Raw genomic sequence first — 26,861 nt, 5'->3', positions numbered from 1 at the left:
GCACATCCAGTCGGTGACTAAAAGAAATATGGAACGCTTCACGATTTTGCGTGTCATCCTTGCGCAGGGGCCATGCTAATCTTCTCTGTATCGTTCCAATTTTAGTATATGTACTGCCGAAGCAAGTACGCTCACCTCTTGCTTTTGATTCGCTTAAAAAGCTTTCAGATGATTTCGCTTTCAGCTTGTGGTCTCGCAACAGCAGGACACAAGACAACAATTCGGTCTCCAAACGCTTGATATGTGTTGTACGGGGGGGGGGGGATGGAAAAAGCTTTTTCTTCTTCTTCGCTTTCGGTTGATGAGTTAAAAAAGGGATAGCGCGAACGCAGTCCCCACTAACAGAAATTATACGACCGAGTTACCCACATTTGGGGTAATCGCAGAGGTCAACTTCTCCGAAGTGCAATGGTGAAGTCTCGCCCTGGGCCCACCGCCTACGTGATCACGGTGAAGACCCTCGTCAGGTAAGTATGAGTTGGTTGCCTGTCAGCATCTCTCTTCTGGGACCGTGATTCTCTTCGGCTTTGCTCCGTTGCTTTTGTTTGCCTTTTTTGTGTGTGAGCAGAACCTTTCGACGACACTTCAGCAGCTGCTGCTGCTGTTTCTGTGATCACTCACTTACTTCGAAAAAGAACAATGTATGAGTTTGAAAAATGAGAGCAAACAATGCTCAGGCGCACTTACCTTGTATTCAAATAGAATGATGAAGAAGCTTAACCAAGCGCCATATATAGCGGGCTAAATTTTCTTAAGAATGCTGTTTTTATTTCAAGCCAATGGCCTGCAGCAAAGCTCAGTTTCATTCGCTGCCATACATGCTATCATATGATGAGTGATCGCATTCTATTCTTTGAAAGGTAAGTCGCCCTCTGAGCATTGCTTGCTCACATTTATTAAACTAATGCAAGACATTTATTAAACTAATGCAAGACTCTGCATGTCACGTGCCGCTTGAAGCCGGCCGGTCAGTCAGTTGGTTTGTTCACGACTCGCGACGAAAAGAAGTTTGTGTCTGCGTAGGAGAACATCACATGTTTGACAAGGTGAGTCGCATTATTGGCACAGCTGTGCTGGCTGAATTGCTCAGCACAGGAACTTTTATTCAATAGAGAGTCATTGCAGAACACGCGACAACAAGCGAAAAATTTGCAACACCACACACACGTACGCGAGAGAGTAGATAACATCGGCGCAATGAATGAAAATGAACAGAAAATGACATATGATACACACGACGACCAATAAAACACAAGAAATGAGACCGACGAACAACGAAAGCCATGATTCGCATTTTCAATGATTGATTGTTCATTTATCCCACCCGAAGGTGGGATGTGGGCCGAACCCGGAGGTACTGCAATACCGGGACAACCCGTGGGTGCGACAAAGCGAGCTTTGAATCGACACCCCGTCTTCAAACATACATTTAATACAAGAGCCCAGCGATGCTGGGCGTCCCAGGTATTAAACTGAGAAGAACAGATACTACACTTGATCTTAGCTCTTGAGAGCCGAGAAGCGATAAAGCAATGCTCCACGACGTCGACGTTTAGACATCGCGGCGGCGCTTTCGGTCCGCCGGCCGGCAGTCCTGGTCGCATTTGAAATCGACTTTGTCGAATGGCTGGTGTTCTCCACTGCCTGGCAACGTGGGCACACCACGTGCGTGACGACGCGATCAAGTCGCATCCAAGCAAAGGACAAGGCATAGAAAGCATGTCGATGAACTGTGGATGCACATCCAGTCGGTGACTAAAAGAAATATGGAACGCTTCACGATTTTGCGTGTCATCCTTGCGCAGGGGCCATGCTAATCTTCTCTGTATCGTTCCAATTTTAGTATATGTACTGCCGAAGCAAGTACGCTCACCTCTTGCTTTTGATTCGCTTAAAAAGCTTTCAGATGATTTCGCTTTCAGCTTGTGGTCTCGCAACAGCAGGACACAAGACAACAATTCGGTCTCCAAACGCTTGATATGTGTTGTACGGGGGGGGGGGGATGGAAAAAGCTTTTTCTTCTTCTTCGCTTTCGGTTGATGAGTTAAAAAAGGGATAGCGCGAACGCAGTCCCCACTAACAGAAATTATACGACCGAGTTACCCACATTTGGGGTAATCGCAGAGGTCAACTTCTCCGAAGTGCAATGGTGAAGTCTCGCCCTGGGCCCACCGCCTACGTGATCACGGTGAAGACCCTCGTCAGGTAAGTATGAGTTGGTTGCCTGTCAGCATCTCTCTTCTGGGACCGTGATTCTCTTCGGCTTTGCTCCGTTGCTTTTGTTTGCCTTTTTTGTGTGTGAGCAGAACCTTTCGACGACACTTCAGCAGCTGCTGCTGCTGTTTCTGTGATCACTCACTTACTTCGAAAAAGAACAATGTATGAGTTTGAAAAATGAGAGCAAACAATGCTCAGGCGCACTTACCTTGTATTCAAATAGAATGATGAAGAAGCTTAACCAAGCGCCATATATAGCGGGCTAAATTTTCTTAAGAATGCTGTTTTTATTTCAAGCCAATGGCCTGCAGCAAAGCTCAGTTTCATTCGCTGCCATACATGCTATCATATGATGAGTGATCGCATTCTATTCTTTGAAAGGTAAGTCGCCCTCTGAGCATTGCTTGCTCACATTTATTAAACTAATGCAAGACATTTATTAAACTAATGCAAGACTCTGCATGTCACGTGCCGCTTGAAGCCGGCCGGTCAGTCAGTTGGTTTGTTCACGACTCGCGACGAAAAGAAGTTTGTGTCTGCGTAGGAGAACATCACATGTTTGACAAGGTGAGTCGCATTATTGGCACAGCTGTGCTGGCTGAATTGCTCAGCACAGGAACTTTTATTCAATAGAGAGTCATTGCAGAACACGCGACAACAAGCGAAAAATTTGCAACACCACACACACGTACGCGAGAGAGTAGATAACATCGGCGCAATGAATGAAAATGAACAGAAAATGACATATGATACACACGACGACCAATAAAACACAAGAAATGAGACCGACGAACAACGAAAGCCATGATTCGCATTTTCAATGATTGATTGTTCATTTATCCCACCCGAAGGTGGGATGTGGGCCGAACCCGGAGGTACTGCAATACCGGGACAACCCGTGGGTGCGACAAAGCGAGCTTTGAATCGACACCCCGTCTTCAAACATACATTTAATACAAGAGCCCAGCGATGCTGGGCGTCCCAGGTATTAAACTGAGAAGAACAGATACTACACTTGATCTTAGCTCTTGAGAGCCGAGAAGCGATAAAGCAATGCTCCACGACGTCGACGTTTAGACATCGCGGCGGCGCTTTCGGTCCGCCGGCCGGCAGTCCTGGTCGCATTTGAAATCGACTTTGTCGAATGGCTGGTGTTCTCCACTGCCTGGCAACGTGGGCACACCACGTGCGTGACGACGCGATCAAGTCGCATCCAAGCAAAGGACAAGGCATAGAAAGCATGTCGATGAACTGTGGATGCACATCCAGTCGGTGACTAAAAGAAATATGGAACGCTTCACGATTTTGCGTGTCATCCTTGCGCAGGGGCCATGCTAATCTTCTCTGTATCGTTCCAATTTTAGTATATGTACTGCCGAAGCAAGTACGCTCACCTCTTGCTTTTGATTCGCTTAAAAAGCTTTCAGATGATTTCGCTTTCAGCTTGTGGTCTCGCAACAGCAGGACACAAGACAACAATTCGGTCTCCAAACGCTTGATATGTGTTGTACGGGGGGGGGGGGATGGAAAAAGCTTTTTCTTCTTCTTCGCTTTCGGTTGATGAGTTAAAAAAGGGATAGCGCGAACGCAGTCCCCACTAACAGAAATTATACGACCGAGTTACCCACATTTGGGGTAATCGCAGAGGTCAACTTCTCCGAAGTGCAATGGTGAAGTCTCGCCCTGGGCCCACCGCCTACGTGATCACGGTGAAGACCCTCGTCAGGTAAGTATGAGTTGGTTGCCTGTCAGCATCTCTCTTCTGGGACCGTGATTCTCTTCGGCTTTGCTCCGTTGCTTTTGTTTGCCTTTTTTGTGTGTGAGCAGAACCTTTCGACGACACTTCAGCAGCTGCTGCTGCTGTTTCTGTGATCACTCACTTACTTCGAAAAAGAACAATGTATGAGTTTGAAAAATGAGAGCAAACAATGCTCAGGCGCACTTACCTTGTATTCAAATAGAATGATGAAGAAGCTTAACCAAGCGCCATATATAGCGGGCTAAATTTTCTTAAGAATGCTGTTTTTATTTCAAGCCAATGGCCTGCAGCAAAGCTCAGTTTCATTCGCTGCCATACATGCTATCATATGATGAGTGATCGCATTCTATTCTTTGAAAGGTAAGTCGCCCTCTGAGCATTGCTTGCTCACATTTATTAAACTAATGCAAGACATTTATTAAACTAATGCAAGACTCTGCATGTCACGTGCCGCTTGAAGCCGGCCGGTCAGTCAGTTGGTTTGTTCACGACTCGCGACGAAAAGAAGTTTGTGTCTGCGTAGGAGAACATCACATGTTTGACAAGGTGAGTCGCATTATTGGCACAGCTGTGCTGGCTGAATTGCTCAGCACAGGAACTTTTATTCAATAGAGAGTCATTGCAGAACACGCGACAACAAGCGAAAAATTTGCAACACCACACACACGTACGCGAGAGAGTAGATAACATCGGCGCAATGAATGAAAATGAACAGAAAATGACATATGATACACACGACGACCAATAAAACACAAGAAATGAGACCGACGAACAACGAAAGCCATGATTCGCATTTTCAATGATTGATTGTTCATTTATCCCACCCGAAGGTGGGATGTGGGCCGAACCCGGAGGTACTGCAATACCGGGACAACCCGTGGGTGCGACAAAGCGAGCTTTGAATCGACACCCCGTCTTCAAACATACATTTAATACAAGAGCCCAGCGATGCTGGGCGTCCCAGGTATTAAACTGAGAAGAACAGATACTACACTTGATCTTAGCTCTTGAGAGCCGAGAAGCGATAAAGCAATGCTCCACGACGTCGACGTTTAGACATCGCGGCGGCGCTTTCGGTCCGCCGGCCGGCAGTCCTGGTCGCATTTGAAATCGACTTTGTCGAATGGCTGGTGTTCTCCACTGCCTGGCAACGTGGGCACACCACGTGCGTGACGACGCGATCAAGTCGCATCCAAGCAAAGGACAAGGCATAGAAAGCATGTCGATGAACTGTGGATGCACATCCAGTCGGTGACTAAAAGAAATATGGAACGCTTCACGATTTTGCGTGTCATCCTTGCGCAGGGGCCATGCTAATCTTCTCTGTATCGTTCCAATTTTAGTATATGTACTGCCGAAGCAAGTACGCTCACCTCTTGCTTTTGATTCGCTTAAAAAGCTTTCAGATGATTTCGCTTTCAGCTTGTGGTCTCGCAACAGCAGGACACAAGACAACAATTCGGTCTCCAAACGCTTGATATGTGTTGTACGGGGGGGGGGGGATGGAAAAAGCTTTTTCTTCTTCTTCGCTTTCGGTTGATGAGTTAAAAAAGGGATAGCGCGAACGCAGTCCCCACTAACAGAAATTATACGACCGAGTTACCCACATTTGGGGTAATCGCAGAGGTCAACTTCTCCGAAGTGCAATGGTGAAGTCTCGCCCTGGGCCCACCGCCTACGTGATCACGGTGAAGACCCTCGTCAGGTAAGTATGAGTTGGTTGCCTGTCAGCATCTCTCTTCTGGGACCGTGATTCTCTTCGGCTTTGCTCCGTTGCTTTTGTTTGCCTTTTTTGTGTGTGAGCAGAACCTTTCGACGACACTTCAGCAGCTGCTGCTGCTGTTTCTGTGATCACTCACTTACTTCGAAAAAGAACAATGTATGAGTTTGAAAAATGAGAGCAAACAATGCTCAGGCGCACTTACCTTGTATTCAAATAGAATGATGAAGAAGCTTAACCAAGCGCCATATATAGCGGGCTAAATTTTCTTAAGAATGCTGTTTTTATTTCAAGCCAATGGCCTGCAGCAAAGCTCAGTTTCATTCGCTGCCATACATGCTATCATATGATGAGTGATCGCATTCTATTCTTTGAAAGGTAAGTCGCCCTCTGAGCAAAAGTGCGAACGATTAATTGCGAACTGGTGGCTTTGGAAACATTGCTGCCAAAAAGCGACTAACAGCAAGCCTTGCTTTCCTCGCTAGAGCGAGCGAGTGAAAGCGACACCGGCCTAACTTTTACCAGCCTTTTTAGATTTTTTTTAAAGTCAGTTAGATAAATAAATAACTAGAAAGTTTAGAAAATAGCCTAAGTCAGCTAGATCAGTGGCCCCCTGCTGGGAACCACTGATCTAGGCGAGTAGTTAGCTTTTTTTCCCTCCCTAGATTTTTTTTGGAGTCAGCCTTTTCCCCTTAAGGGAATTAGCTGATTGCCACGTAGAAAGTAGGTCAGGTGAGAATAGCCAGTTAGCTACAGCGAGTCTAGACAGTACGTGACCAGCTTTTAGGGTGTGGTCAAGACAGAATTTAGCTAAATTTTCCTTCAGAAGGAAAATTTAAAACTTGAAAAGCTTGGACTTTGGTAAGTCTTTGTTAATTCTTATATTTAAAATAACATAAACTAAACACCAGCTATACTCATGGGCGACTCTAAGGCCAACGAGTTTAAATATCAAAGAACCTTGGTTGTGCAAGCATCCAGCCAGTCCTGGCTTGATGTAAGCACTTTCATCAGTTTCTTTATGCAAGATGGCTTCCTTGCAAAGTATGGAAAGGAGCTAAAAGCTGTGCGTGCCAAGAGCCTGCGGCAGCACATTTTCACCGTCACGTTCTCAGCTTCTGAGAACGAAACCAAATCCGTGCTGATGGAACAGCTGGCGCTAGACCATCAGTCACCCGTGACCTATTCACACAAGGAAGTAGGTTACGTGATCAAAGTATGGCGACCGATGCCACCATGCGACGTGATCACATTATATCCAGTGCCAGACGAGTGGCATCTGGATTTAATTAATGAGTTTGCTTGCCAAGCAAACTGGGGAAATGTTTACCAGATGGTTAAAGGTAAACACAAGCAGCACCCCACCATCTGCAACGAGTTTCTGCATGTGTACCTGCAGAACACTAAACTCGCCAACATCCCAGATAAGGTGCAGATGTTTGGTGAATGGATCTCCATCACCAAGCCTGGAGAAGGACATTTGCCACTCTGCCAGATTTGCAAAGTCCGGGGACACCTAACATCAAAGTGCCCCACGAAACCGAAGAAGACCCAGGCCAACCCACCTCGAGACCGGGAGTCCAAGGCCGACCCACCCCGAGACCGGGCGCCTAGACAACCCAGGAAACAGGGACGCTCGAGAGAATCCATAAACAGAAGCAACGAACTCTTCTGCCAAAGATCAGAGGCCGCTTTCCTTGCGAGACAGGCCGAGAAGTCCAGACCGCGTTTTGCTGCATCCAGACCAAAAAAAACGTATGTGTCAGATTCGTCGCCAACCAGGCAGCAGCTCGCCTGTCATGTGTGCCGATCAACAGGCCGACACAAACCTGGTTGCAATGCAAGAGAAAAGTTCAGGGAAAAGAGTAGGAAGAGAAAGAACCCCCCCACGAGCGACGATGGCTTTATCACCGTGGGCAAAGGAGGGAAACACAACCCCAAAACCTCCATGCGCAGCATCTTCTCATCAGATACTGAGATAGCGGATAAGCCCATGTCCAACACAGAGTCCAAGACATCGACTCCAAAAGAACCCTTGCTAAAGCGGAGATCGATTGCCCAACCAGCATCTCCCAGGACGACGAATCCCAGAGACCACGACGCATCCCACGCCAGCTCCAAGGATGCGTCGGTCTCAGTTGACAATGACAACTCGTCAACTGACTCGGAGTCCGTTTCTTCGAGAGAGTCTACGCGGGCTGAACTGACCGGGACCTCTCCTCTCCATCGAAATGTCTTCAGTTCGGTGGATGAGCTCACGGACTCAGACGGCGTCCCATCCAACTACACGGTCTAGTCCAAAACTCTTAAACTTTAATCTGCTTTTTCTCTATCTATAATCATGTTCACAGATACGGAGAGTGACGATTCGGACGCCGGACTGGGCATCCTCAAGGTTGGCTCAATGAACATCAACGGAATATCCAAGAAATTGCGAGATGTCAAACAGTTCTTTACATCTCACAGACTCTCTGTACTGGCAATTCAGGAAACACACAGAATCCCCACCGATCAACTCGAGACGTGGGCTCAACATAACAATTACATAACATATACAAACATAGAACCTGATAGAACCCCCTTCTATGCAGGGACAATGTTCATCGTAAAGAAGGACATACACGATAGGTCCGAAATCACACATCACACAATAGTACAAAATCGAATACATCACCTCAACATCAAATGTGGTAAAAATAACATAAACATATTCAATGCATACCTTCCGCAGAGCAGCGGAGAGAGAAAGTCATGTTTTGAACTGCTCTCCGAGGCTATGCTGGAATATGAGCATCAACATGTGGTCTTACTTGGTGATTTTAACGTGATACTTGATCCGTTAGACACTGCTAAGCCGCAATTTTTCTTCACTACACCGGATAAAACAGCACTTAGAACATTAATACGTCATAACCAACTGATAGACATATACAGACAAGAACATCCATACAAAAGACTGTTCACGCGCCAAAACCACAACAGTAAGACCAGGATAGATAGAATATACATAAATGAACATGCACTTGAAAATTATCATAACATCAAACATGAATACTTCACATCATCAGACCACTGCACATTACCAATAATTCATCTAAAATATCATCAACACACCAAATGGGGTGAATATTCATACAAAATCAATAACAGCATATTAGAATATGCTCACGTCATAACAGAGCTCGAAACGGCTTGGGAAAACTGGACCATAAACGTACCACAAATAGAACCACCAGACATGCTTATAAGGTGGGATCATGGCAAGAAAATGTTGAAAAATCGACTAATTGAACTCTCGCAAGATGTCGCACTCAAGCGTAGAGAAGATTACAATCAAGCGAAAAATATGCTCCACACTCTGGACGCTCATCCAGACCACGTCCTGGAAGATCGTCGCCCGGAATTCTTGGAGAAAATCAACAACTTCTACGATTATAAAGCAGTCGGATCGCAAATCAGATCCAGAACTATCCCAACTAGCGATGAAGAGCCATCTAAAAGCTTCTTCAAAGCAGAGGAACAAAATTGTAAAAGTAGCTCTATCACTGAGATACACGACGCAAACAACACAACTCTCACCAAGAAAGAAGACATTCTCAAAGAAGTACACAGCTTCTACCACTCCCTATGGGGCATAGAAGACCACATCAACCCTCAAGAACAGAACAGTTACCTAAACATTCTGGGAGAGGCCAAAATTGAAGAAGACGCAGCTGAACAAGCAGAACAGCTCATAACTCTAAAAGAAGTAAAAACCGCCATCGATTCTCTTAACAAGGATTCTGCACCTGGATCAGATGGTCTCGGCTCATTATTCTACCAAAAATGCTGGCATTTCCTGAAACACGACATTCTAGAGATGCTTACAAATTGCTACTTGAGAAAAACAATGACTCCCTCAATGAGAGAAGCAAAAGTGAAGTTAATCTTTAAAAAAGGTGAAAAAGAAAAGCTCAAAAATTGGAGACCGATCTCTCTACTCAACACTGATTACAAGATCTTGAGTAAAATCCTCTCCAACAGACTCACACCCATGATCACAAACCTGATTTGTCCGAATCAGAAATGTGGACTGCCAAACCGCAGAATAGAGCATGTTACAATGAATATACAAGCTGCCCTGGAAGCTTCTCAAACACAACACAGGGACTTGTACGTCATGATAACTGACTTTGAAAAAGCTTTCGATAGAGTTAGTCACTCCTTCCTCTATGGAATCTTGAAGAAAATCGGAGTAAAACCAATAATGATGAATTACCTGTCATTAGTTTACCACAAAACAAAAAGCAAGATAGAAATCAATGGAGCTTTAACAAAACGAATAAACGTTAAAAGGGGCATACGACAGGGTTGTCCCCTCAGCATGCTCTATTTCATAATCTGTGCTGACGTTCTCACCCGACGCATAGAGAAAAACCATCTGATCAACGGTTTTCGCTTTTCCAAGCTGACAATCAAAATCCAGCAATATGCGGACGACACCACATTCATCACAAGAGACATTCCATCTCTCAAGGAAATCAACAAAGAACTAGCCATCTACCAGACGATGTCCGGCCAGAAAGTGAACCAGGGAAAGACCCAGATCCTGGCGTCCAAACCTGACCTGGCCCAAAGAGCTCAGCAGCTCTTTCCAGAAGCTGCGATCTTGAACAACGTCAAGATCCTGGGCATCTGGCTAGGCACAAACAAAACACAACTTGACAAGATGAACTGGCAGACCGCCATCAAGAAAACTCAAACGATCGCCAACATCCACAAACCACGAAGACTCTCCCTCTATGGAAAGATCTCGATCATCAACACTCTCTTGGTACCCGTCACTTTGCATCTCAGTAGAGTGCTGATGCCAACGAAACAACACATCAAAGAACTAAACAAAATCCTCTTCGACTTCCTCTGGTATCCTTCACCATTCGAACAGCTCCAGAGAAGCAAAACGTTTCCTCCTGTCAAAGATGGAGGCATCAACATGGTGGACATCCAATCAAAATTTCAAACAAGCCGCATCGACAGAATTCGCCACCTCTTCTCACTAGAAGACGCCACCGAAATCTGGCACGAATGGGCCATGTTCAATTTGAGTTACAGAATGAGACACATCAATCCTCATCTGTTCTCCAACAGCATTCCGCATGCCCCAATTCCAAACGAAATGTATGCGGACATCTTCAAGTCCTTTTGCAAACTCAAAGGCTTGAAACACGACTGGGAAAATACTTCCTACAAAAATATCTACATCAACCTGAAAACGCAAAATGAAAAGAAAATTGACAAGATCGATGAAAACGGAAAGAAGATTCCTTGGAATGAGATCCTCTTGAAAAACAAGGGAATCAAACTCTTCCTTCCACCTCACCTATCCTCCATGTCCTTTCGGATTGCACATGGAGGATACAAATGGGGAGACTTTAATAGATCAATACATTCCGACAGAAAAACAAACTGCAAATTCTGCAGAAAACCAGAAGACAATGTGGCCCACGTCCTCACCAAGTGCTCCTTTGCACAAGGAATATGGGAGCGCCTGAAACAACAATATCTTGGCCTAACAAAGGAAGACATAGAAATAACAAAGGACATGATCCTTTACAATCAACTCCCTGGAGGACAAACGAACAACCCGATTCTTTTGACCATGATGAATGTCGCCAAGCACACCATCATCCAAAAGAAGAAATCTCTGGACATAGGCGACACATATATACAGGACACAAAACGGTCCACCATTCAAGCCCTGTGGGTCATCATGACAAAAACGAAAAACATAACACAAAAGCATAACATTCCTTTGTCATCTGACATTTCTACTTTTTCTAAACCTCCTCCTACGGTCAGAAGAAAGAAGAACCAGTCAAGATCCACTCTTCAACCGCCCTCTCAGTCGTCCTCGGTGGTAGGGATGACTGATTGCAGCGGTGGATCTCACTAGAACAGTACGGTCGTAGATCATCTTTGAAGAAGATTAGACAGCCAAGGGCGTAACAACCCACCTTTAACCCGTCCCTCTCACTCATCTCCAACGGCCTGATGCCGGAAGAGTGATTGCAGCGGGAGATCTTTAACCGTCCCTCTCCGTCGTCCCACTCGCTCTGGGATGGCAGGATTGCAGCGGCCAATTCCATGATGACTCTGGGGTCAGCGAAAGCTACCCTCCCTCTGGCCGCTCCTCTCTGGCATCTCCGCCAAATGAGGTGTCAGACTGCAGTGGCCCGTTTCCTCCAAACAGGTGCCCTTCTTGAAGCGGGCAACAAGAAGATACACACACATAAACAATTACAAATAAAATTAAAATTAACTCTTTGACAAAACGCGCTAGTTCTTGAGCTTGACCCGCCATCTCCTAGACTGCTTCAAGATCAGCAAGAGGAAAGTCGAGATAGGCAGATCAGCTTGAGGCAGCCACTAACCAAACATTTACATCCACAGATTACCATCTACCGCGGTGGGTCCCTTCGGTCGTAGTGAGTCCCTCGCCTCCCTGGTAGGTATCTTCCATGTAAGTATGGTGTGCCTGCTGAGTGTTTGGGTGTGTGGACGGCTCCCGGAGCGGACGCACTAATGATGAGACAGGAAACAAATCCATTCCATATGGACAATTTGTAAACCTGCAAGATGTAGTGGTATCCATCTTGAACTCTGAGCGTTGCGCGAAAAAAAAAAAAAAAAAAAAAAAAAAAAAAAAAAAAAAAAAAAAAAAAAAAAAAAAAAAAACCCTCTGAGCATTGCTTGCTCACATTTATTAAACTAATGCAAGACATTTATTAAACTAATGCAAGACTCTGCATGTCACGTGCCGCTTGAAGCCGGCCGGTCAGTCAGTTGGTTTGTTCACGACTCGCGACGAAAAGAAGTTTGTGTCTGCGTAGGAGAACATCACATGTTTGACAAGGTGAGTCGCATTATTGGCACAGCTGTGCTGGCTGAATTGCTCAGCACAGGAACTTTTATTCAATAGAGAGTCATTGCAGAACACGCGACAACAAGCGAAAAATTTGCAACACCACACACACGTACGCGAGAGAGTAGATAACATCGGCGCAATGAATGAAAATGAACAGAAAATGACATATGATACACACGACGACCAATAAAACACAAGAAATGAGACCGACGAACAACGAAAGCCATGATTCGCATTTTCAATGATTGATTGTTCATTTATCCCACCCGAAGGTGGGATGTGGGCCGAACCCGGAGGTACTGCAATACCGGGACAACCCGTGGGTGCGACAAAGCGAGCTTTGAATCGACACCCCGTCTTCAAACATACATTTAATACAAGAGCCCAGCGATGCTGGGCGTCCCAGGTATTAAACTGAGAAGAACAGATACTACACTTGATCTTAGCTCTTGAGAGCCGAGAAGCGATAAAGCAATGCTCCACGACGTCGACGTTTAGACATCGCGGCGGCGCTTTCGGTCCGCCGGCCGGCAGTCCTGGTCGCATTTGAAATCGACTTTGTCGAATGGCTGGTGTTCTCCACTGCCTGGCAACGTGGGCACACCACGTGCGTGACGACGCGATCAAGTCGCATCCAAGCAAAGGACAAGGCATAGAAAGCATGTCGATGAACTGTGGATGCACATCCAGTCGGTGACTAAAAGAAATATGGAACGCTTCACGATTTTGCGTGTCATCCTTGCGCAGGGGCCATGCTAATCTTCTCTGTATCGTTCCAATTTTAGTATATGTACTGCCGAAGCAAGTACGCTCACCTCTTGCTTTTGATTCGCTTAAAAAGCTTTCAGATGATTTCGCTTTCAGCTTGTGGTCTCGCAACAGCAGGACACAAGACAACAATTCGGTCTCCAAACGCTTGATATGTGTTGTACGGGGGGGGGGGGGATGGAAAAAGCTTTTTCTTCTTCTTCGCTTTCGGTTGATGAGTTAAAAAAGGGATAGCGCGAACGCAGTCCCCACTAACAGAAATTATACGACCGAGTTACCCACATTTGGGGTAATCGCAGAGGTCAACTTCTCCGAAGTGCAATGGTGAAGTCTCGCCCTGGGCCCACCGCCTACGTGATCACGGTGAAGACCCTCGTCAGGTAAGTATGAGTTGGTTGCCTGTCAGCATCTCTCTTCTGGGACCGTGATTCTCTTCGGCTTTGCTCCGTTGCTTTTGTTTGCCTTTTTTGTGTGTGAGCAGAACCTTTCGACGACACTTCAGCAGCTGCTGCTGCTGTTTCTGTGATCACTCACTTACTTCGAAAAAGAACAATGTATGAGTTTGAAAAATGAGAGCAAACAATGCTCAGGCGCACTTACCTTGTATTCAAATAGAATGATGAAGAAGCTTAACCAAGCGCCATATATAGCGGGCTAAATTTTCTTAAGAATGCTGTTTTTATTTCAAGCCAATGGCCTGCAGCAAAGCTCAGTTTCATTCGCTGCCATACATGCTATCATATGATGAGTGATCGCATTCTATTCTTTGAAAGGTAAGTCGCCCTCTGAGCATTGCTTGCTCACATTTATTAAACTAATGCAAGACATTTATTAAACTAATGCAAGACTCTGCATGTCACGTGCCGCTTGAAGCCGGCCGGTCAGTCAGTTGGTTTGTTCACGACTCGCGACGAAAAGAAGTTTGTGTCTGCGTAGGAGAACATCACATGTTTGACAAGGTGAGTCGCATTATTGGCACAGCTGTGCTGGCTGAATTGCTCAGCACAGGAACTTTTATTCAATAGAGAGTCATTGCAGAACACGCGACAACAAGCGAAAAATTTGCAACACCACACACACGTACGCGAGAGAGTAGATAACATCGGCGCAATGAATGAAAATGAACAGAAAATGACATATGATACACACGACGACCAATAAAACACAAGAAATGAGACCGACGAACAACGAAAGCCATGATTCGCATTTTCAATGATTGATTGTTCATTTATCCCACCCGAAGGTGGGATGTGGGCCGAACCCGGAGGTACTGCAATACCGGGACAACCCGTGGGTGCGACAAAGCGAGCTTTGAATCGACACCCCGTCTTCAAACATACATTTAATACAAGAGCCCAGCGATGCTGGGCGTCCCAGGTATTAAACTGAGAAGAACAGATACTACACTTGTTGTTGTTGAACTGTTTTATTCGCATCAGTAACTCACGGTACAAAAGATTGACACGGCGAGAGAGTACAAACAAACATAGCCAGGTCGAAGACTTTAAGAAACCGGCCTGCCACACCCCGCGGAGGCGGGGAGCGGCGTGATTTATGGGGTGACGATGCACCCGGAGGGTTAAGTCCACCAGCTTAGGTCGCGAGGGCCAGGCTGGGGAGTCGAGGTACCTGTGGAGGGAGAGTGTGGATCGAAACATTATATGGCCCGTCCGCAAATTTAGAATGGCGGAGCGGGCCAGGGAGACAGGTTCTTTCTGCATAGTCCAGAAAGGAGCCCTGCGACGAGTCGGGCGACCCGTCGCGTGTGGACGCTGGAACCGGCAGTAATTGACCGCCGGGTGGCGCCCACGTCTCCTTCACGCGTCCTCGCGCAGGTACTCTGACTCTTATACCCGGTCTGCCAGCAGGCAGAGCGGATAAAATTGGGGTCTCCCACGAGGAAGAGAGTAGAACCATTTAGGGATAATTTGGCTCTCGTGGCAGACGAAATATTCAATAAAATTGTGGAGCAGAGGCTCGATTAATCAATAAAACAAAAAAAAAATATATAGGTGGGAGTGTAATTAATACTCACTGGAGAAGAGTAAGCCTTCATTCGGCGAGCACGGATGTGCACTGACCAGACGTTGAGGCAGGTTCGCCCAGCTGGGTCGGGGAGGCTAGCGATCGAAACCAGAGGCACTGATAGGCTACATTACCGGTAAAAAATATAAATTTGAGGTAGAAATTTTGAGGCTGCATCGAGTTGATCAGGGGATCGTGTTGATCGATGCGTTGAAAGCGGAGCGAGGTTGATCCGAGCGGGCAAGAACAGCGTTACAAGGCAAAAACAGCGTATGACAGTTCGAAACAGTTGATTGATTAATACATAGAGAATCTAGTGGTGATTGAAATTGCTTAATTACTATTAAACCAGTCTCAAGTCACAATGTACAAGAGGTATTTTATTTCCTTCCTTTTTACTTTAGAATGTTTGTTTTTGATGAGACTGGAGTATCATATAAAAGAAATGGCGCTAGTTTATAGAAATAAGGTGGTGATATGGGGTGATCAATTTTAACACAATATTGTTATAAAGTTATAACGTCCAAACGGTTTGCTGTCTTGCGCGCTCGGATACTTACTGCAACGTTATTAGGGAATAAGTTTCTGATCGCTGATGTCGTCTTTTCTATGACGTAGCCCCTCCACGAGTGAGCCCGGCGTTCCAAGCTTTCCAGACGCGGAAGGATCCTTCGATTGAGAGGGAGGCCACTTTTCTAGCCACCTCTGCTACCCCACGAGCAGGAACGCCCAAGGCCGTCAGAGCTCGAGAGCTCGTCGGGGCATAGCTCCCGAGGGAGCCTACGACGAACGGAAGTGACAGGACGTCCCTGCAAGGGCGCTTCCTGTCTTCCTTTATGTTGACACATAACTCGCCGTACTTGTCGTGTTTCCTGTCGGCGGCTTTTCGAAGAGAATCCGCGCCGTAGTCGAACGGGCATGTGACGTCACATACGACCGTGACACCGTCAGGGCGTTGCAAGACGATGTCAGGACGCAGATCGGCACCGCCCGCTTCCACGTGCTGTGGAACCGTACTATCTATGGCAAGCCCGGGTTGCCATTCGGCAGGCACGTGCCCCGCGATCTCCCTCAATATTGAATTGTGACGTTCCGTGACGACAGTCATCACGGTAGGGCAGTGATTCAATATGTGAGGGAGAGTCTCTTCCGCTTTCCCACACGCACGACACATGGCAGGTAGGTAAGGACGGCCATGGCTTGGTTTGGATTTGAGTGGCAATAGGTTCAATCTGGCCTTGTACGCAAATACTCGGTCCGCGTGATCCAGGAGCTCCGGGCGCCGGGTCCAGGAATTTGAGAACCCGGACAGGCAGTGGGCACTGACCGTCTTGCCTTGGTCAGGTTTGGATTCCCACTGTCTCCTCCACCACAAGTCATTGTGTTGATGGAGGGTCGGCACCACTTTTTTCCTTAAGGGAGGGGTGATTGTGGAGCTCCCCGCGGCCAACTCAAGGCCGCCATCCGGGCGGGCGGACCAGCGTACGTTCAGACGACGGGTGGCCGCCGGGACACGGCCCCACAGGCTCTCGCCTGTAGGGCACGGTCTAGAGCGGGCGCCGTCGGGAGGAGGTTCACTGTTTAGATAACTGGCCAGGTGACCAGGCGTGGGATCCGGAGTGCCGAGCCTCAGACAGGCATGACGCCTAAGCTGCCCGAGAGCGACGGCAGAGACAATGTTGTCAGGTGACGTCAGCATCTTGAAAGCATGAGCTACCGAAAGCGTGTCACTTTCGCGACACAAGTTCAGAATGCCCAAACCTCCTAATGCAGGCTTACAGTAGAAGAACGCGCTGCACGCCCACTTGGGAAGACGCCACGCCACCTTCAAACACCGCAATACCAGTCGGTCAAGCTTCAGAAGCTCATACTGTCTGAAGCGCCGCACTCGCAGATGGTATGACGCGGACGGGAGAATGATAGAGGTGAGTGCCAGGAGTTTCTGGCTTGGGGTAAGAAAGGATTTCATTAATAAAGAAATGTGCTTCTCCAGAGTGGAGATGAAGGGTTGGGTTAGGGATGCGTCCGAGGCGTAGCCGGTTCGAGCGCCGAGGTATTTGTACGTCTCGCCTTTGGGGATGACCCGAATTTCCTCCCCAGCAAGGGAGAAAGGTTTCGGGTCGACCCGCAGACGGGACGCCGACACTTTCCCATAGGATAGGGTGCCACACTTGCGTGGGTTGAACCGTAGCCCGGACCAGGAAGAGAAGGGATCGGTAGAAGATAGGAGAGAGATCATCTGCTCGCGATCGGAAGAAACGAGACAGATGTCGTCCGCATAAGCCATACAACGTACTTTAATGTCGTCTTCTTTGGCAGGAAGGTTGTAGCCGCAATCCGTTTTGTCACGGACGCCCCTGAGGAGCACCTCGATGACCAAATTGAATAGCAGCCCAGACAACGGGCAGCCCTGACGGACTCCCCGCCCCACAGGGATACGGTCGGTTTCACCATTGCCGCAGCGGACGGTGCAGGTGTTAGCGACGTATATGTCGGAGATGCATTCAATAAGGTCTGTGGGGGCGTCGAAATGGCGCAGGACCTCGGCTATGCACTCGTGCCGGACACTGCCAAAGGCGTTTCGGATGTCCAGAAACGCAACCGACACAGGCCTTTTGCGTGACTGTGCATTCGAGAGGATGGTGTCGAGCATGAACACATGCTCATAGACGCCTTCCGTGGGCATGAATCCCTTTTGCTCTCGGCTGATAACATTCCCCTCCACCGCCCATCGCTGCAGGCGCCGGGCCAATACGGCGGCGTAAATCTTGTATATGTTTCGGCAGATGGAGATGGGCCGCCAGTTGCTGACGTCGTGCAGGTCACCCTCAGGGTCTTTACATATGAGAGTGATCCTGCTGGTTCTCCACTGGTCCGGTACACGACGGTTGATCCGGCAGGTCTCGAAAAGGCTGGCTAAGAGTCCCCCTCTTGGGTCCAGGATCTTCCAGAAACCGTAGGACAATCCGTCAGAACCAGGGGCGGAACCGACATCTAGCGACTGGAGGACCGCCTCCACCTCCCGGGCCGTAATGGGACCTTCACCGTCATCGACGGGGGAGAGGTTTACATTATCATGCTCGTAGCGGTGGGCGTTCATCCACTCGGGCATCTGCGAGCAACTCCCAGCTTCAGGAGCGGTCATGTCGCGTCGAAATCTCTCTTCAATTTCTTGAGGTGGGATTTCGCAACGACGGTCACAGTTTTTTCCTTCAACGATCCGGCGGACCGTTCCCTTCGCGTCCCGCGAGAAGGCGGCTCGCAACCCCACGCCGCTACGATATCGGGCTCCGTTCCCGCGCGAACCCCCACCGTCCGACCGAGGAGAACCCCCGTTCGAACGACGGCGAGCCGCGCGAGCCCGGGCGCCACGATTGAAGCGTGGTTTGCGAGGACGTGTCCTCTTGGGCGGCGAAGTGCCAGCGGTCCACTCTTCCAATTCGATGCAGAACTGGTCGAAATTTATGCCACCCGCTAAAGTAAGGTTCACTAAACTGCGAAGAGCCCGCCTGGAGCTCTTCGTCTTACTTTCCCTGACCGGTTCAACAGGGTGTTGGATGGATCGTTGATTGTTGGGTGTGATGGACATCCCTGGGGTAGTCTGTGGGAGTCCGGGGTCAATCGTGGCTTGGTTGCATGTCATGGTGTCACTTCGGGGTCGAGTCAAGGTTTGGGAAGAGATAGTTGGCAGGAATTTAGAGTGGGTGGTTTGGGTAGGTGGGGTAAAAGGTTGGGCTTCAGCAGACAGCGTCGAGGAACAAGGTTGTATAGGACAGATGGAAACAGGATTAAAGGATAAAGAGGAGTGAGATGGATGTTGAAGAGACTTAGATGAAAAGGTTTGCATGGGCGGCTTGGAAGAGCTGATTAAGTCTCTAGTTTCAGCTCCGGTGGTGGCCGTCAGTGGCAGAGAAGAAAAAGAAAAAGGGCGCGAAGCCGGCTTGGATAAACCGAGCGAGTCCACTGCCACGGATCCGGTGGAGGTCGGCTTGCGCAGGGGTACATGTAGAAGAGGATTCGCTCTGACAGTAGGGCCGTAACCGTCCGTGGTTGAGCTATCAGGCGAGGAAGTGGAAGAAGAGGAAAGAGATTCGCTGTTCGACGAGTCAGACGAGTCGGAAGAGTCCCCACTTTCCGACCCAGGTCCGGCCGAAGACAGACGAGGAAGAAACAACACATCTAAATCAGGCAAGCTGTCAGTATCAGCAGGGCTGAGTGAAGTTTTGCCTGGATGAGTTAGAATAGAATGGAAAAGTTCAGGTGGGGGGGGCGAAGTGGAAGTGCTGTCTATGCCTTGGCGCCAAAAGACTTGAGAACGGATGACAGAGGAAGGGAGAAGAGGGGATGACCCCTCGACCGATGCGCCTGCAGTCGAGGGCCGGCGCCTTCCACGCCTGACAACAGGGGCGTAGGAAAGCCCAGGCTTGGTCATCATAGGGGGTCTGGTTTGGCTCTCCGAGGGTGTCGGGTCATTGCTCGGCCAGGGAAGGCAGGTTGGCAATTGAAGGCCCTCGGGGCAGGATCGCCAGTGCTCTTGGGCCCCATCCAGCTTGTAAGCTCGAGGGAGAACACGGCAGCACCTGCTGCAGGTGATCAGGAACTCGGCGCGCGAACCATGAAATGCTCGCATATGGTCCTGATACGCCTGCACATCTCGGTAAGGTTGAGATGCCCTCCTGCAAGTGGAGAAAGGACAGAGAAGGGGGAATAGATTCGGGAGGGTGAGGCGAATAGGGCAGACGGACTGCAGTCTATTTGACCTCTGGAAGGGTGACTCGAAATGGGTGGGGTGGCCACGATGTGGTGTGGAATTGCGGATCGGACCCTCGTCACCGTGACGAAGTGACGAGTTCGCAAAAAGCAGTGAGTCTACCGGGGAGGCTTCACCATCTGGGTTGAGTGAGTGACCACTCACAGGAACCTGCTTCCTCGTCGGCCAGCCTAAGCCAGTGGACTGAGAAGGTGGGAAGGAGAAACCAACACCGGCCAGGTTACCTCTAGAAGTCTTCAAACCTGTACGACTTGAAAAGCGAGACATGGTTTAAATAAAATAGTTCTAAAAAGCTGGTTATTACAAATTGTTTAAAGTTTAAAGCGACGTTTCTATGTTTTGGAGAGTTAGCTAACAATTTAAATAACAAGTGACAGATTGCAATCAAATTAATTGTTTAAAGTTTAAAGCGACGTTTCTATGTTTTGGAGAGTTAACTAACAATTTAAATAACAAGTGGCAGATTGCAATCAAATTGAGGGTTGAATCAGAGATTTGCTAAAGAATTGACAAATGAAGTAAAACAATTTACGTTGATTCTACGTTAATGAGTAATACTACAATGGAAATGTCGGTTAAAGTTGAAAAGAAAACAAAGTTTGATTACAAATTAGTGCGACAGATTGAAAAAGGATAATTAATGCTTTAAGAGCAATTGTTTGAATTTTCGATTGTGATGTCACGATTAAACTTTATGCCAGCTGGCAGAGTGACCATGCGAGATACTTTACGGCTAAAATACAGGACAACAATAAAATAGACAAGTCAAAGGGTTGCAAAACTAGTAGAAAACAATCGGTTCAGTTCAAGGATGAGAGATTCCAAGTGAAAAGAAAATATGAACAACGTCTAATGTAAGATTAAGAAGAAAGAAATAAAATTATATTGAAAGATCACTGGCAACACTAGGATTTTCGCACAATTAAAGCTAAAAGGCTATGATAAAAAAAATGGTCGAAATGGGTGATAATTTGGGTAAAATAGATGGGTCAATTAGCTTATTTTTACAAAAATTTAGAAAGCACACAAGTTGGTTACACAATATAACTAAAATTATTCGAATTGATAACAACTGAGTGGCAATATTTGTGCAAAGATGTTCAAAAATTAGGCTAGGATTTTTTGGTTTTTAAGTGTTGCAACTGGAATTGAATTTATTTATGAAAATTACTATAAAACAACAAAACACAAATAATTACAGTTTTTAAAGTCTTTTTTTGATCTTCTTTCTTCTTAAACCAAAAATTAGTGTGATCTTCAGGGTAAAGATGGGGGTAACAAGCCCGGGCTGGAATTGCGAATCCCGGTGCTTGATAAGGGTTAGCTAGGTGGGAAAGGTTAGCTAGGGTAAGGATTGGGTATTAAAGTATTCCGTGTTGATTGGGTAGGGTACTAAAGACTTGAGGTTGACGAAATTCCTTTCTTTAAACTTCCGAATGGTTCGAGACTGAGTAGGTTACCGTATTTTTCACTGGCAGCTAGGAAATTTACTGTTTCTAAAACTGACAATTTTCTTTTTGCTGAGAATTTTTATTTTCAACTTTCCTGACCAAGTTTTGATTTCGTTTCACTGCAGAACAACAAACTGAGCAATAAACTGACTGATTTTCCTTAATTGAGAGCCAACAATTCTTCTTGATCGCCTTTGAAATCGCGGCGGCGCTTTCGGTACGCCGGCCGGCAGTCCTGGTCGCATTTGAAATCGACTTTGTCGAATGGATAAAGCAATGCTCCACGACGTCGACGTTTAGACATCGCGGCGGCGCTTTCGGTCCGCCGGCCGGCAGTCCTGGTCGCATTTGAAATCGACTTTGTCGAATGGCTGGTGTTCTCCACTGCCTGGCAACGTGGGCACACCACGTGCGTGACGACGCGATCAAGTCGCATCCAAGCAAAGGACAAGGCATAGAAAGCATGTCGATGAACTGTGGATGCACATCCAGTCGGTGACTAAAAGAAATATGGAACGCTTCACGATTTTGCGTGTCATCCTTGCGCAGGGGCCATGCTAATCTTCTCTGTATCGTTCCAATTTTAGTATATGTACTGCCGAAGCAAGTACGCTCACCTCTTGCTTTTGATTCGCTTAAAAAGCTTTCAGATGATTTCGCTTTCAGCTTGTGGTCTCGCAACAGCAGGACACAAGACAACAATTCGGTCTCCAAACGCTTGATATGTGTTGTACGGGGGGGGGGGGGATGGAAAAAGCTTTTTCTTCTTCTTCGCTTTCGGTTGATGAGTTAAAAAAGGGATAGCGCGAACGCAGTCCCCACTAACAGAAATTATACGACCGAGTTACCCACATTTGGGGTAATCGCAGAGGTCAACTTCTCCGAAGTGCAATGGTGAAGTCTCGCCCTGGGCCCACCGCCTACGTGATCACGGTGAAGACCCTCGTCAGGTAAGTATGAGTTGGTTGCCTGTCAGCATCTCTCTTCTGGGACCGTGATTCTCTTCGGCTTTGCTCCGTTGCTTTTGTTTGCCTTTTTTGTGTGTGAGCAGAACCTTTCGACGACACTTCAGCAGCTGCTGCTGCTGTTTCTGTGATCACTCACTTACTTCGAAAAAGAACAATGTATGAGTTTGAAAAATGAGAGCAAACAATGCTCAGGCGCACTTACCTTGTATTCAAATAGAATGATGAAGAAGCTTAACCAAGCGCCATATATAGCGGGCTAAATTTTCTTAAGAATGCTGTTTTTATTTCAAGCCAATGGCCTGCAGCAAAGCTCAGTTTCATTCGCTGCCATACATGCTATCATATGATGAGTGATCGCATTCTATTCTTTGAAAGGTAAGTCGCCCTCTGAGCATTGCTTGCTCACATTTATTAAACTAATGCAAGACATTTATTAAACTAATGCAAGACTCTGCATGTCACGTGCCGCTTGAAGCCGGCCGGTCAGTCAGTTGGTTTGTTCACGACTCGCGACGAAAAGAAGTTTGTGTCTGCGTAGGAGAACATCACATGTTTGACAAGGTGAGTCGCATTATTGGCACAGCTGTGCTGGCTGAATTGCTCAGCACAGGAACTTTTATTCAATAGAGAGTCATTGCAGAACACGCGACAACAAGCGAAAAATTTGCAACACCACACACACGTACGCGAGAGAGTAGATAACATCGGCGCAATGAATGAAAATGAACAGAAAATGACATATGATACACACGACGACCAATAAAACACAAGAAATGAGACCGACGAACAACGAAAGCCATGATTCGCATTTTCAATGATTGATTGTTCATTTATCCCACCCGAAGGTGGGATGTGGGCCGAACCCGGAGGTACTGCAATACCGGGACAACCCGTGGGTGCGACAAAGCGAGCTTTGAATCGACACCCCGTCTTCAAACATACATTTAATACAAGAGCCCAGCGATGCTGGGCGTCCCAGGTATTAAACTGAGAAGAACAGATACTACACTTGTTGTTGTTGAACTGTTTTATTCGCATCAGTAACTCACGGTACAAAAGATTGACACGGCGAGAGAGTACAAACAAACATAGCCAGGTCGAAGACTTTAAGAAACCGGCCTGCCACACCCCGCGGAGGCGGGGAGCGGCGTGATTTATGGGGTGACGATGCACCCGGAGGGTTAAGTCCACCAGCTTAGGTCGCGAGGGCCAGGCTGGGGAGTCGAGGTACCTGTGGAGGGAGAGTGTGGATCGAAACATTATATGGCCCGTCCGCAAATTTAGAATGGCGGAGCGGGCCAGGGAGACAGGTTCTTTCTGCATAGTCCAGAAAGGAGCCCTGCGACGAGTCGGGCGACCCGTCGCGTGTGGACGCTGGAACCGGCAGTAATTGACCGCCGGGTGGCGCCCACGTCTCCTTCACGCGTCCTCGCGCAGGTACTCTGACTCTTATACCCGGTCTGCCAGCAGGCAGAGCGGATAAAATTGGGGTCTCCCACGAGGAAGAGAGTAGAACCATTTAGGGATAATTTGGCTCTCGTGGCAGACGAAATATTCAATAAAATTGTGGAGCAGAGGCTCGATTAATCAATAAAACAAAAAAAAAATATATAGGTGGGAGTGTAATTAATACTCACTGGAGAAGAGTAAGCCTTCATTCGGCGAGCACGGATGTGCACTGACCAGACGTTGAGGCAGGTTCGCCCAGCTGGGTCGGGGAGGCTAGCGATCGAAACCAGAGGCACTGATAGGCTACATTACCGGTAAAAAATATAAATTTGAGGTAGAAATTTTGAGGCTGCATCGAGTTGATCAGGGGATCGTGTTGATCGATGCGTTGAAAGCGGAGCGAGGTTGATCCGAGCGGGCAAGAACAGCGTTACAAGGCAAAAACAGCGTATGACAGTTCGAAACAGTTGATTGATTAATACATAGAGAATCTAGTGGTGATTGAAATTGCTTAATTACTATTAAACCAGTCTCAAGTCACAATGTACAAGAGGTATTTTATTTCCTTCCTTTTTACTTTAGAATGTTTGTTTTTGATGAGACTGGAGTATCATATAAAAGAAATGGCGCTAGTTTATAGAAATAAGGTGGTGATATGGGGTGATCAATTTTAACACAATATTGTTATAAAGTTATAACGTCCAAACGGTTTGCTGTCTTGCGCGCTCGGATACTTACTGCAACGTTATTAGGGAATAAGTTTCTGATCGCTGATGTCGTCTTTTCTATGACGTAGCCCCTCCACGAGTGAGCCCGGCGTTCCAAGCTTTCCAGACGCGGAAGGATCCTTCGATTGAGAGGGAGGCCACTTTTCTAGCCACCTCTGCTACCCCACGAGCAGGAACGCCCAAGGCCGTCAGAGCTCGAGAGCTCGTCGGGGCATAGCTCCCGAGGGAGCCTACGACGAACGGAAGTGACAGGACGTCCCTGCAAGGGCGCTTCCTGTCTTCCTTTATGTTGACACATAACTCGCCGTACTTGTCGTGTTTCCTGTCGGCGGCTTTTCGAAGAGAATCCGCGCCGTAGTCGAACGGGCATGTGACGTCACATACGACCGTGACACCGTCAGGGCGTTGCAAGACGATGTCAGGACGCAGATCGGCACCGCCCGCTTCCACGTGCTGTGGAACCGTACTATCTATGGCAAGCCCGGGTTGCCATTCGGCAGGCACGTGCCCCGCGATCTCCCTCAATATTGAATTGTGACGTTCCGTGACGACAGTCATCACGGTAGGGCAGTGATTCAATATGTGAGGGAGAGTCTCTTCCGCTTTCCCACACGCACGACACATGGCAGGTAGGTAAGGACGGCCATGGCTTGGTTTGGATTTGAGTGGCAATAGGTTCAATCTGGCCTTGTACGCAAATACTCGGTCCGCGTGATCCAGGAGCTCCGGGCGCCGGGTCCAGGAATTTGAGAACCCGGACAGGCAGTGGGCACTGACCGTCTTGCCTTGGTCAGGTTTGGATTCCCACTGTCTCCTCCACCACAAGTCATTGTGTTGATGGAGGGTCGGCACCACTTTTTTCCTTAAGGGAGGGGTGATTGTGGAGCTCCCCGCGGCCAACTCAAGGCCGCCATCCGGGCGGGCGGACCAGCGTACGTTCAGACGACGGGTGGCCGCCGGGACACGGCCCCACAGGCTCTCGCCTGTAGGGCACGGTCTAGAGCGGGCGCCGTCGGGAGGAGGTTCACTGTTTAGATAACTGGCCAGGTGACCAGGCGTGGGATCCGGAGTGCCGAGCCTCAGACAGGCATGACGCCTAAGCTGCCCGAGAGCGACGGCAGAGACAATGTTGTCAGGTGACGTCAGCATCTTGAAAGCATGAGCTACCGAAAGCGTGTCACTTTCGCGACACAAGTTCAGAATGCCCAAACCTCCTAATGCAGGCTTACAGTAGAAGAACGCGCTGCACGCCCACTTGGGAAGACGCCACGCCACCTTCAAACACCGCAATACCAGTCGGTCAAGCTTCAGAAGCTCATACTGTCTGAAGCGCCGCACTCGCAGATGGTATGACGCGGACGGGAGAATGATAGAGGTGAGTGCCAGGAGTTTCTGGCTTGGGGTAAGAAAGGATTTCATTAATAAAGAAATGTGCTTCTCCAGAGTGGAGATGAAGGGTTGGGTTAGGGATGCGTCCGAGGCGTAGCCGGTTCGAGCGCCGAGGTATTTGTACGTCTCGCCTTTGGGGATGACCCGAATTTCCTCCCCAGCAAGGGAGAAAGGTTTCGGGTCGACCCGCAGACGGGACGCCGACACTTTCCCATAGGATAGGGTGCCACACTTGCGTGGGTTGAACCGTAGCCCGGACCAGGAAGAGAAGGGATCGGTAGAAGATAGGAGAGAGATCATCTGCTCGCGATCGGAAGAAACGAGACAGATGTCGTCCGCATAAGCCATACAACGTACTTTAATGTCGTCTTCTTTGGCAGGAAGGTTGTAGCCGCAATCCGTTTTGTCACGGACGCCCCTGAGGAGCACCTCGATGACCAAATTGAATAGCAGCCCAGACAACGGGCAGCCCTGACGGACTCCCCGCCCCACAGGGATACGGTCGGTTTCACCATTGCCGCAGCGGACGGTGCAGGTGTTAGCGACGTATATGTCGGAGATGCATTCAATAAGGTCTGTGGGGGCGTCGAAATGGCGCAGGACCTCGGCTATGCACTCGTGCCGGACACTGCCAAAGGCGTTTCGGATGTCCAGAAACGCAACCGACACAGGCCTTTTGCGTGACTGTGCATTCGAGAGGATGGTGTCGAGC

The 26,861-nt window shown here is 48.0% G+C and overlaps 16 non-coding genes and 2 pseudogenes across 16 annotated transcripts; all 18 read right to left on the bottom strand.

Moving 5' to 3' along the window:
* Nucleotides 1–22: 22 nt before the first annotated feature.
* Nucleotides 23–129, bottom strand: LOC145772953 (U6 spliceosomal RNA). Its single transcript, XR_014289379.1, has one exon. It is a non-coding gene; the product is annotated as a U6 spliceosomal RNA (small nuclear RNA).
* A 183-nt stretch (nucleotides 130–312) lies between these two features.
* On the bottom strand, nucleotides 313–475 carry LOC145773432 (U1 spliceosomal RNA). Its single transcript, XR_014289814.1, has one exon. It is a non-coding gene; the product is annotated as a U1 spliceosomal RNA (small nuclear RNA).
* An 857-nt stretch (nucleotides 476–1,332) lies between these two features.
* LOC145773534 (U2 spliceosomal RNA) lies at nucleotides 1,333–1,526 on the bottom strand. Its single transcript, XR_014289908.1, has one exon. It is a non-coding gene; the product is annotated as a U2 spliceosomal RNA (small nuclear RNA).
* A 234-nt stretch (nucleotides 1,527–1,760) lies between these two features.
* LOC145772952 (U6 spliceosomal RNA) lies at nucleotides 1,761–1,867 on the bottom strand. Its single transcript, XR_014289378.1, has one exon. It is a non-coding gene; the product is annotated as a U6 spliceosomal RNA (small nuclear RNA).
* A 183-nt stretch (nucleotides 1,868–2,050) lies between these two features.
* LOC145773431 (U1 spliceosomal RNA) lies at nucleotides 2,051–2,213 on the bottom strand. The gene has a single exon (XR_014289813.1). It is a non-coding gene; the product is annotated as a U1 spliceosomal RNA (small nuclear RNA).
* An 857-nt stretch (nucleotides 2,214–3,070) lies between these two features.
* LOC145773533 (U2 spliceosomal RNA) lies at nucleotides 3,071–3,264 on the bottom strand. The gene has a single exon (XR_014289907.1). It is a non-coding gene; the product is annotated as a U2 spliceosomal RNA (small nuclear RNA).
* A 234-nt stretch (nucleotides 3,265–3,498) lies between these two features.
* On the bottom strand, nucleotides 3,499–3,605 carry LOC145772951 (U6 spliceosomal RNA). Its single transcript, XR_014289377.1, has one exon. It is a non-coding gene; the product is annotated as a U6 spliceosomal RNA (small nuclear RNA).
* Nucleotides 3,606–3,788: 183 nt separating this feature from the next.
* Nucleotides 3,789–3,951, bottom strand: LOC145773430 (U1 spliceosomal RNA). The gene has a single exon (XR_014289812.1). It is a non-coding gene; the product is annotated as a U1 spliceosomal RNA (small nuclear RNA).
* An 857-nt stretch (nucleotides 3,952–4,808) lies between these two features.
* LOC145773532 (U2 spliceosomal RNA) lies at nucleotides 4,809–5,002 on the bottom strand. The gene has a single exon (XR_014289906.1). It is a non-coding gene; the product is annotated as a U2 spliceosomal RNA (small nuclear RNA).
* Nucleotides 5,003–5,236: 234 nt separating this feature from the next.
* LOC145772950 (U6 spliceosomal RNA) lies at nucleotides 5,237–5,343 on the bottom strand. Its single transcript, XR_014289376.1, has one exon. It is a non-coding gene; the product is annotated as a U6 spliceosomal RNA (small nuclear RNA).
* A 183-nt stretch (nucleotides 5,344–5,526) lies between these two features.
* On the bottom strand, nucleotides 5,527–5,689 carry LOC145773428 (U1 spliceosomal RNA). The gene has a single exon (XR_014289810.1). It is a non-coding gene; the product is annotated as a U1 spliceosomal RNA (small nuclear RNA).
* Nucleotides 5,690–12,874: 7,185 nt separating this feature from the next.
* LOC145773530 (U2 spliceosomal RNA) lies at nucleotides 12,875–13,068 on the bottom strand. The gene has a single exon (XR_014289905.1). It is a non-coding gene; the product is annotated as a U2 spliceosomal RNA (small nuclear RNA).
* A 234-nt stretch (nucleotides 13,069–13,302) lies between these two features.
* Nucleotides 13,303–13,409, bottom strand: LOC145772949 (U6 spliceosomal RNA). The gene has a single exon (XR_014289375.1). It is a non-coding gene; the product is annotated as a U6 spliceosomal RNA (small nuclear RNA).
* A 184-nt stretch (nucleotides 13,410–13,593) lies between these two features.
* LOC145773427 (U1 spliceosomal RNA) lies at nucleotides 13,594–13,756 on the bottom strand. Its single transcript, XR_014289809.1, has one exon. It is a non-coding gene; the product is annotated as a U1 spliceosomal RNA (small nuclear RNA).
* Nucleotides 13,757–14,613: 857 nt separating this feature from the next.
* Nucleotides 14,614–14,827, bottom strand: LOC145772893 (U2 spliceosomal RNA; annotated as a pseudogene).
* Nucleotides 14,828–22,119: 7,292 nt separating this feature from the next.
* On the bottom strand, nucleotides 22,120–22,226 carry LOC145772948 (U6 spliceosomal RNA). The gene has a single exon (XR_014289374.1). It is a non-coding gene; the product is annotated as a U6 spliceosomal RNA (small nuclear RNA).
* A 184-nt stretch (nucleotides 22,227–22,410) lies between these two features.
* On the bottom strand, nucleotides 22,411–22,573 carry LOC145773426 (U1 spliceosomal RNA). Its single transcript, XR_014289808.1, has one exon. It is a non-coding gene; the product is annotated as a U1 spliceosomal RNA (small nuclear RNA).
* An 857-nt stretch (nucleotides 22,574–23,430) lies between these two features.
* Nucleotides 23,431–23,644, bottom strand: LOC145772892 (U2 spliceosomal RNA; annotated as a pseudogene).
* Between the last annotated feature and the right edge of the window lie 3,217 nt (nucleotides 23,645–26,861).

This window comes from Aplidium turbinatum, chromosome 6, assembly GCF_918807975.1.
Source record: "Aplidium turbinatum chromosome 6, kaAplTurb1.1, whole genome shotgun sequence".
Taxonomy (NCBI): Eukaryota; Metazoa; Chordata; class Ascidiacea; order Aplousobranchia; family Polyclinidae; genus Aplidium; species Aplidium turbinatum.
The sequence above is the reverse complement of the archived record's forward strand: the minus strand, read 5'-3'. Positions and strand labels throughout refer to the sequence as shown.